Raw genomic sequence first — 8,839 nt, 5'->3', positions numbered from 1 at the left:
GTATATTCAAATTGTTTGAAATTTGCAATGAATTCAAGAAAAATAAAATAAAGACTTCTTGTGTTCTAGTTGGATGTTTTAAACAGGTAAATTACATTTTTACGACTTCGTTATTGATTTTCAATGACCTCCTGAGAATATAATTGGTTCGATCCCGGCCGAGTCATATCTAGGGCTTTTAAATACACAGTTGCTGTTGCTTCATAGGTACAGACACAGCATTTGTTATGGTGACTACTGTTTGGCTCTGACTCAGAAAAATGTCTCTGATTGGAATGAAATATTTACACTTATTGGCGGTTAATTATGTGAGCTAGCACAATAACCATCAATCTGAAATATAAAACGTGAAAGCTTCGAAACAACACCTTGTGTGAACTTATTATAACAAAACAAAAACAAAAAACACAAACACAAACACAAACAAAAAGAAAACAAAACGTATTTGATATTTCATAGCCAATGAATCAACCCAATACACACGAAGAGACAAGTTATCTAGTTATTAATATATAATAGTTTTCGAATATTTAAAACTTATTTTACCAGGAACACCCAAAATGATTGCAGATCTAACAGACGGAAGAGTGGTAAAAATGGAAAAAGGAGAAGCCTATAGACTAGGAAATTAATACATGAAAATGGTAATGTTTTGTTTAAACCTTTACCCTTTGTTTGTGTTAAACATGCAAACAATCACGAATAGCAGATCACCGGTAGAGTTTTTATTGATTAGCTTGAGTCTAGAATGTCCAAAACCTGAAAAATACAAAAAACATCTATAGGAGGATTTTTGCGGTGGAAAATGTCAGATTCGAACACAGTGAATTCAGAAATCTTAAGGATGTTTTTATCATTGTGAAAAATGCGAGTCATGTTGCAATAATAAGAACACACAATATAATTTTTTTTTAGATAATTAATGTGATATTTTTCTCTCAATCGCAAAAAAAAATAAAATTGCAGTGTATAATAATGTGAATGGTATGCGTGTCGGTATGTTTTTCCGACGCTTTGACATCAGGTGATACCCGTAAGGCTTAACTAGTATGTAATGTTACTGATGGAACTTACATTCTTGCATTTCATTCGACAAACATGATGACACACTTAAGACTCTAGTGGGAGCATTTGTGTCCGGAATAATTTAAACAAATTTTTAATTAAAAACATTTTTTGACATTCACATTTAGGTTTACTTGTTGACCCAATTAAATTTAGTATCTTAACAATAGGCTGACAAAGCGAAAAAATGCGTCGGTTATCAATTTTTAAGAACGTACTTTTGATATTGTTAGTCTTTGCATAACGGAAAAACGAGAGTTGATTGATTGATTGTTGATGTTAACACTGAGCAGCAATATTTCAGGTATATCCAGGCGATGGCAGAAACGAAAGTACCGTACTATTAGAAGTTCAATGATAAGGAACATATTATTTTCTCATATGAATAAGAATTATATTATTATTTTATTGTAAATATATGCGAAATTGATAAACGTCGACGAACCCCTTGCTGATGACCTGCAACAAAAACTTTCTTTAAGGAGCATGTCTCCTGATGAATGCGTAAGGTAAGCGTTATACTACTTCAGATATCTGAAGTTCTATAATGAATACAATTATTGGTTACCTATATTTCAAAATATCTATTATATATCATTTTGGAATTTGTATGAAGAAAATTTCACCATGCTTTTAAAAGAACAAAAATATCAGACAACATGACAAAGACAGTAGGGTAACTTCAACAGATTCTTGTTCAGGTTACTTACCTCATGTCATGTGGTATTACTGTAGAAGAAAATTTTGACCTTTTAACCAATATATATCGATAATGTCTTTATAATAGCTCCATAAACATTTGAAAAGATGGTTATAATCAATTGTAGGCTGACATACTTATGTGTTAGACTCATTAAACAATAAAAGGTACATATGCTACTTCTATACATAAGGAAAAAACACCATGAATTAAAAATAAACAAAAGAAAACAGGAGCACCAGTATCACAAATAGTGACCAAAAGCTCATTTTAATGTACGAAATTAATGTCTTTACAGGATGGGATTATATATATTGCTAAAAACCAGATTCCTTATCTGGATGAAAACGATGATGATGAAAGAGAAGATTTTACAGAGATGTATAAATTTCCTACGTTTTTGATCATGGAAAATGAAAACGGAGACGAAAACAACGATCCATTTCATGTTCTTAACTTTGATGATGACGATGAAGAAGAATTGTAGTTGATAAATACATTTATGTGGTTTTCTTCACTGACGATAAAAGTTCGAACAAATGAATTCAATTTAAAAATAGTTGTTTTGTTTAGTAAAATCATGTTTTGCTTATAAAGACATATTATATGAGTAAACACATGTGTTCACTCATTAAAATATGTTTGATTTTAATTTGAATTATAAAAGTTATTATGATAATCTGCTCTAATATAGTAATACAAGATCCATTATAATATTCATATTTATTAAAACAATCTATATATTCCTAAACTTTTTAGAGATTAGTTTAATTTTATCAAATATGCAAAACGACAATGTTGTTTATATACCAATGAACAAGATATATAGTAAAGTTATATATAAAATAAATATCGAACATAGAAATTAAACAACATCATAAAACTAGTGAAGGTTGACAAATATACAAAACAAAACAGGGAAAAAAAATCCCCTTCCCCCCAAACCAATCCCTTCCCCCCCAAAAAAAAAAGAAAACAAAGGCAGAAAAAAAAACAATCCCCTCCCCCCCCAAAAAAATCCTCGAAAACAAAGGCAGAAAAAAACAATCCCCTCCCCCCCCAAAAAAAAAACCCTCGAAAACAAAGGCAGAAAAAAAAACACTCTACCACCTCAAACAATAAACAAACAAACAAATTAACGAACGCTTTCCTTTTAGAAAAGTATTTTTAAATATAAACTCTTAGAGGATATTCATTTTGTTATATTTAATTGTAAAGGACGTTTAAAAATCTTTTTATCAGTCATAAAAAAAAAATTTTAAGCAAATCACCTTGAAAAGGTAAATTGCATTAAACTTTGCCAAGAACGTTCAATTCTGTCACACAGATAGGGTTCAGTTAAATCTTTGTAAAGTGGAACTAAATAATCCGACAATCTGTCTAAACCAGACACTTTTTGAGTCAATTTACATAAGTTCAAATGTATTTTGAACCTTGGTAAACTGAACACCTGTCTAAACCAAACACCAGTCTAACCCGAACCAATTCTATAGTGCAAAAAACTGAAAATGCTGTTTCAAGGAAATTAATAAAAAAAAAAAAAAAAAAATCATATTCAGGGCGACATTGTTCTCGGATGATTTTCTTCTTTCCATTAATAGGATACCATTTTAATATAAAATGTCAAGCGGATATCGTGTTGGACGAATTTCATAATACACCGGTTATTTGAATGCATTTTGAATAAAGCAAATTAATGGAACTTATTAATTTCTACATTTCTAACATGTATTTGCAGAATATGAAAATCGTTTGCTTTTTAAGCGGAAATGGAAAAAAAATATTTATTGCAATATATCAAATTAAAGAAATCTGCAATTATTAGTTTTCATGTTTATTAGAAAATATTGAAATCATAAATGAAGTTCGTCATGTAAAAGTTATTAATATTTTTAGCAGGCAAAAACGTTAACATAGGAGGGATATGTTGGACTGTTTTGCTTATTACATACACATGCTATTAACTTTTGCGTTGTCGCTCTGAATCTTGGTTTTGTTAAAATGTATTCAGAAGTTGCGGATCACTACGAAAAAAAAAGAAAAAGCGAACGTTCTGAAGTTTAAACACCACCGGTAAACATTATCATTGTAAGAACTACTGTAAAGGCGTGAATTTTCGAGGTTGCTAAATTTCGTATATTCTTTCAAACGAACATATATGCGGGAATACATTTATGCTTTTCCAAAAATAAAAAAGAAATTACAAATATTTTCACGTGACAATAAGTACCAGGATATAGGTATATACACAGTGTAAGTTATATAGGGTGTTTCGTGCGAATCTTGTGCATTCGCATTGTCCTCATTGTAACAAATTATATCACCACATTGCTCGATTTGTTTGGTATTTCTGTAGTGTTGGTAGTAATTGATGATCTATTGACATTTTTTATGTCATCGCTGTCGTACATCGCGAGGATAGATGTGCATGCATATCGCGATTCATATACATGCGTTAAAGAACAGTACACATTTCACGTGATGTACTAAGGTTTTAAGTACCAGTCCACATAAAATTCATGATTCATGATGTAGTAAACACACCCAAAAATATGCCTTTTTCAGTCTACATATGCTACATTCACATAACGATATGCACTTCTGCATTCAGATCTGGACTTTTTAGAAACGTATACATTTATCTACCACTAAAATCAACCAAATGAAACCCAATCAAGAACGATAACTCTTGCAAATAACAAATTTCATATACAATCTATATAATTTTTATCTCAAAAGCGCAACATCCAAATGAAAAACAGAAACTGGTTACATGATCGGTATCTGTTTCTGAACAAAAAATAAAACTGAATTCAGTGGGTCTATGACATGCATGAATCACCTCCCTTCTGTTTTTTGCATTAAGACTGATACTTAAGTCTACTCGAAATTACTTCTAACATCTTTTGGTGGTGTTAAAAAAATAAAAAAACAATGGAAATACAACACTTTATGAAGGATTCTTCCTCATCTCAGCATGGTACTTTTGTCGTTTTAAAAGACAAAAAAAAGTCCCATGAGATTGTTTTTCATTTGTACAATGAAATATAAAATATTTATAATCAATGGAAATGATGTATACATGTTATCTATGTATATACTATTCTACAATATTATAAGCGAGAAGTTTTCATGCAATGATGCTATTTTACGTGTTTTAAACCTTTAGCTAAATATTTATCTGATTGTTTCTGTGTTATAACATCATTCAATCATAATAACAAAGGAACAATCATTAAGATACTTGAGAAAAAGCAGATCTGATACTAGAATGATAACAAGAGTTTTGATTCATCAGCATATATGCTCTAGTGTTTCCATGTCCGATATGACATTAATGATTTATGAAAAGGGCTTGTGGGAAAAAAGGTCTAAATTGTGAAATTAGAGTATTGTGACAACGAATAAAGTGAAACTTTGGATTTTCATCATGAACTCGTTGATCGTTACAGTGTATCCATCTCCACCTTAAAAACAAACGGTCATAATTTTCGTTAACTCTTTCATCAACCCTGGAATTGACTTTTTATGAGCAACTCGGCGGGTGTTTCCAGAAAAGTAGAGGATGCCTATCCCACCTGGTCCATGCTCCCAGTTTTTAGTTCGAGTTGCTCGTTTACGTTTTTAATTTGTATGTATTATTTCGTTTATTTTATGTTCTTTGTTGTTTGTGTCCGTTTTCCCTGTTTGGTCTTTGTAATTGAATTGCATTCTTTTGATTTCCGCTCGAATCTTGGTTCCCTTGATTACTCTTTGCATATTTTACCATATCCTGAAAATGGGTATTTATTATTTGGTCAACAACGGGGCACCACAGTGTTATACGGTGAAGCATTTAAACTTTCAAAGTTTTTTTTTAAATTTGTATTAAAGATCTTTTAAATGTATTGTTAAAATTCACAACACCAATATTTCTTTATTTTTGACAGTTTTATCATACAAAACAAACATACATATAGACGAACAAAAAAAAAAAAAAAACAAAAAAACACACACACATATACAAAGATCACCCCAAAAGAAAAGAAATGAAAAACGAAATACGAATTAAAGGCGATTGCAAACAATACTTCTATAGCTTATTATTTATCTTCTCCTAATGAAAGAAAAGAACATTTGGAATCCAATACAGATTACTTAATTTTTTAATGTCCTTTATCAACACTTAGAACATAATAAGAATATGATATTTAACAATAAAATAATAATATTAACGTGGGTAAGTGCACCTTCACTGTTATGAAATAATTGTAATAATATAATACCTTTGGGTCTCATTCTATTTTACCGTACTGAAGAAAACTGTCACAAAACCGTTAGTGACCGTTCGTTTTTTTCTATTTTACGTGATTTGAATTTCTAATTCCATTTTATCCACAGCAAATTGACACCCTGTATTCTGTCCCGAAAGATAACGATTCTAGCTTATTACATAATTATTAGAATTGCATGATACATTGTCATTAATGCAAAAGAAATGTCATTTTATTGAACAATCACAGAATACAGGATAACAATTTATTATATTAAATGAGGTAAAACTGTATAAAAAGTTATCAAACCTTTTCGATCACCAGACTTTTATTTGTCAATTTATTATTTCTCATGAATTTTGAACCAGTATCGGAAAACATTAGGCAGTAGAATTAAAGTAAACGATTGACAATTTTTAATTTTATCAGAACTATCATTGTCATTTTTATAGAACCGTTAGGTGTAGATTGATCGGGGGTTAATTCCCAATCTTACTACTGTGAAGTGATTTTGTGTTTTCAGGCTACATAAAAAAGATTCATCAATAATTTTCTCGATTCTTTAAAGTATTGATTCTATAAATAGGTTAAAAGTTAGACTTGTGAAGTTGTTACAATAACTAAACATATATGGAAATTATAGATATCAAGCACCGAGGCAAATAATATTTCTGCAAACAAACACAAACTGATTTAATCAATCACATTTTGCCCGATTCTTAAAATTACTGATATTATAAATCGGTAAAGTAGTTTGACTTGTAAAGTCTTTAGGACAACCAAACATGCATGAAAATTGTAGATATCAAGCACCGAGACAAATGACTTTCATCCAGAGTTAATTTGGCGTTTATAGATAAAGCCCACCGTTTTAATCAGAATTAACAAATGACATCGTTAAGAATTAAACTTATAAAGGCGATTGGTGCAAGCAGAAAAGTCAGCAATGTCTTTTGCAGTACATTGCAGTGTAAAGGGAAAAGGGAATTTATATAGATAATAACTAGACAATTTCCTTTCTCATTAAAGTCATGCTGTTATGTTGTCATGATTTAGATCTGGATTATATTTTAACATATTCTAACTCAATTATGTTAGAAGATAGAAATCCTTCATTGCAAGCGTAATGAAATTTCATCGAATCTGGTGTGCATGCAATTAATAATAATTGATTTTGTAATGTAATTTTAACCTTTATTGCTGTGTTGTAGTATATTAATTCAGTGGGTGTGGTAAAACTTATGTTTGCTCAAAATGTAGAAATTTAGAAATTTATAATGTCAGAATTAAAATTTACGTTAGAGAGAGAAACACTAAATAAGACCAAATCAAATTCTGTAATTATAAAAAAAAAAAATATTTCATTACTGATATTTCTTAAATATAGTTGTTCCTATTTATGATTAAAGTGAACATTTGTTTATCATCAATGTGTGCCTAATTTGTACTGATTCCCTTCCCCATGCCCAATTGTCCAATGCCTCATGATCAATTGCCCCATTGCCCCTTGCCCTATTGCTCTATGGTCCCTTCCCAAGTCCCACTTTTCAATATCTGATTCCCCCTTGTCCAATGTCTCATTCATCATAGTCAAATAAACTGCTAAGTGAAAAATTAACCACATGAAGATAAACTGCACCATACGGAAACTACATTTGATCTATTATTAGGTATTTTTATTATAAGGTAAAATATACATAACAGAACGCTTTTGCTTTGATCATTGCACTATTATATATTCAGTTTTTAAACTAACCCTACAACTTTCCTTTGAATCTTTTTGGAGCATTGCTTTATTGTTTCAGGAAGACCGTTTATTTTAAAGAGTATGCAATTTGATTTCACCTTTTTACCGGATATTGCCTATTTAATAACGCATGAACTATCTCATCATATAGATTTTAGTCTATGTTAAAATGTATCAATAATTTAAATTTCATTTATGATTTGAGAAAACAGACAAACTATGTCATGTATATTATTGCATAGCATACTTTAATGATTTTTTATAGAAACTATACACAAGCAATTCAAAGCTTCTTTGAATATTGGCGAAATAAAAAAGTGATGCTTATCTACTTGTCTGCCATTTTTTGAGTATCTTAAGTAAAATTTGCCTCTTGAAAAGGTGATATTTATGCAGATAGTCATCGCAAATTCAAGTTTATTTTTGATAAAAGGAAACACAATGAAATATATCGAACTAACAACAATTGTACTTCAAAAATTAATGTATCAGTGCCCGAGTTAAACACACTTGACATAATTTTTTTCAAAGTCATTAAAAGTAAGTTAAACACTTATTACAATGAGTCTATAATTCAAATTTTATGGACTTATACTTTTATGCCTGTTTTATGATAAGATTTCTATAAACTGTTATAGATGTTAATTTCCTTTATTTTAAGCGATATATCAATTTTATGATAGTGCCGTGTGATTTGAGATCAGAATGTAACATTTGATTACAGAGATATAATCGTTAAAAAACTTCATTAAACCATCCTCCTAATGTTAATGAGATTTATAATTTAACTCTGCAATTACTTGATTTAGGGTAAAAGTGATAAATAAGCTATTAGTAGGCCGAGAATTGTCAGTGTCAACGTAACATCTCAAAGCTTTGATTTATTGTTAAATAGAATTTGCATATAATACAGCTTTACCTGATTGCATTGGATGAAAAATATGAACCTGTTAAAAAGAGAAAAAAGAAGTCAACGCGACATTGTATTTCTCACATCTCGATGGTAAATGTTCCGGCAAATAGATAGATTTAAATATTGCAGAACCAACCAATCAAAAAGACCAAAAGTGGTTT

General features: G+C 30.0%; 1 long non-coding RNA gene across 1 annotated transcript; it reads left to right on the top strand.

Annotated features, from left to right (window-relative positions):
- Positions 1-303: 303 nt before the first annotated feature.
- On the top strand, positions 304-3,113 carry LOC148597445 (uncharacterized). The gene is made up of 2 exons (XR_015919174.1): positions 304-644; positions 2,064-3,113. It is a non-coding gene; the product is annotated as an uncharacterized LOC148597445 (long non-coding RNA).
- The last annotated feature ends 5,726 nt before the right edge of the window (positions 3,114-8,839 follow it).

The sequence above is a fragment of the Perna viridis genome, chromosome 15, assembly GCF_037379345.1.
Source record: "Perna viridis isolate PV_CMFRI_1.1 ecotype Kerala chromosome 15, ASM3737934v1, whole genome shotgun sequence".
NCBI lineage: Eukaryota > Metazoa > Mollusca > Bivalvia > Mytilida > Mytilidae > Perna > Perna viridis.
The sequence above is the reverse complement of the archived record's forward strand: the minus strand, read 5'-3'. Positions and strand labels throughout refer to the sequence as shown.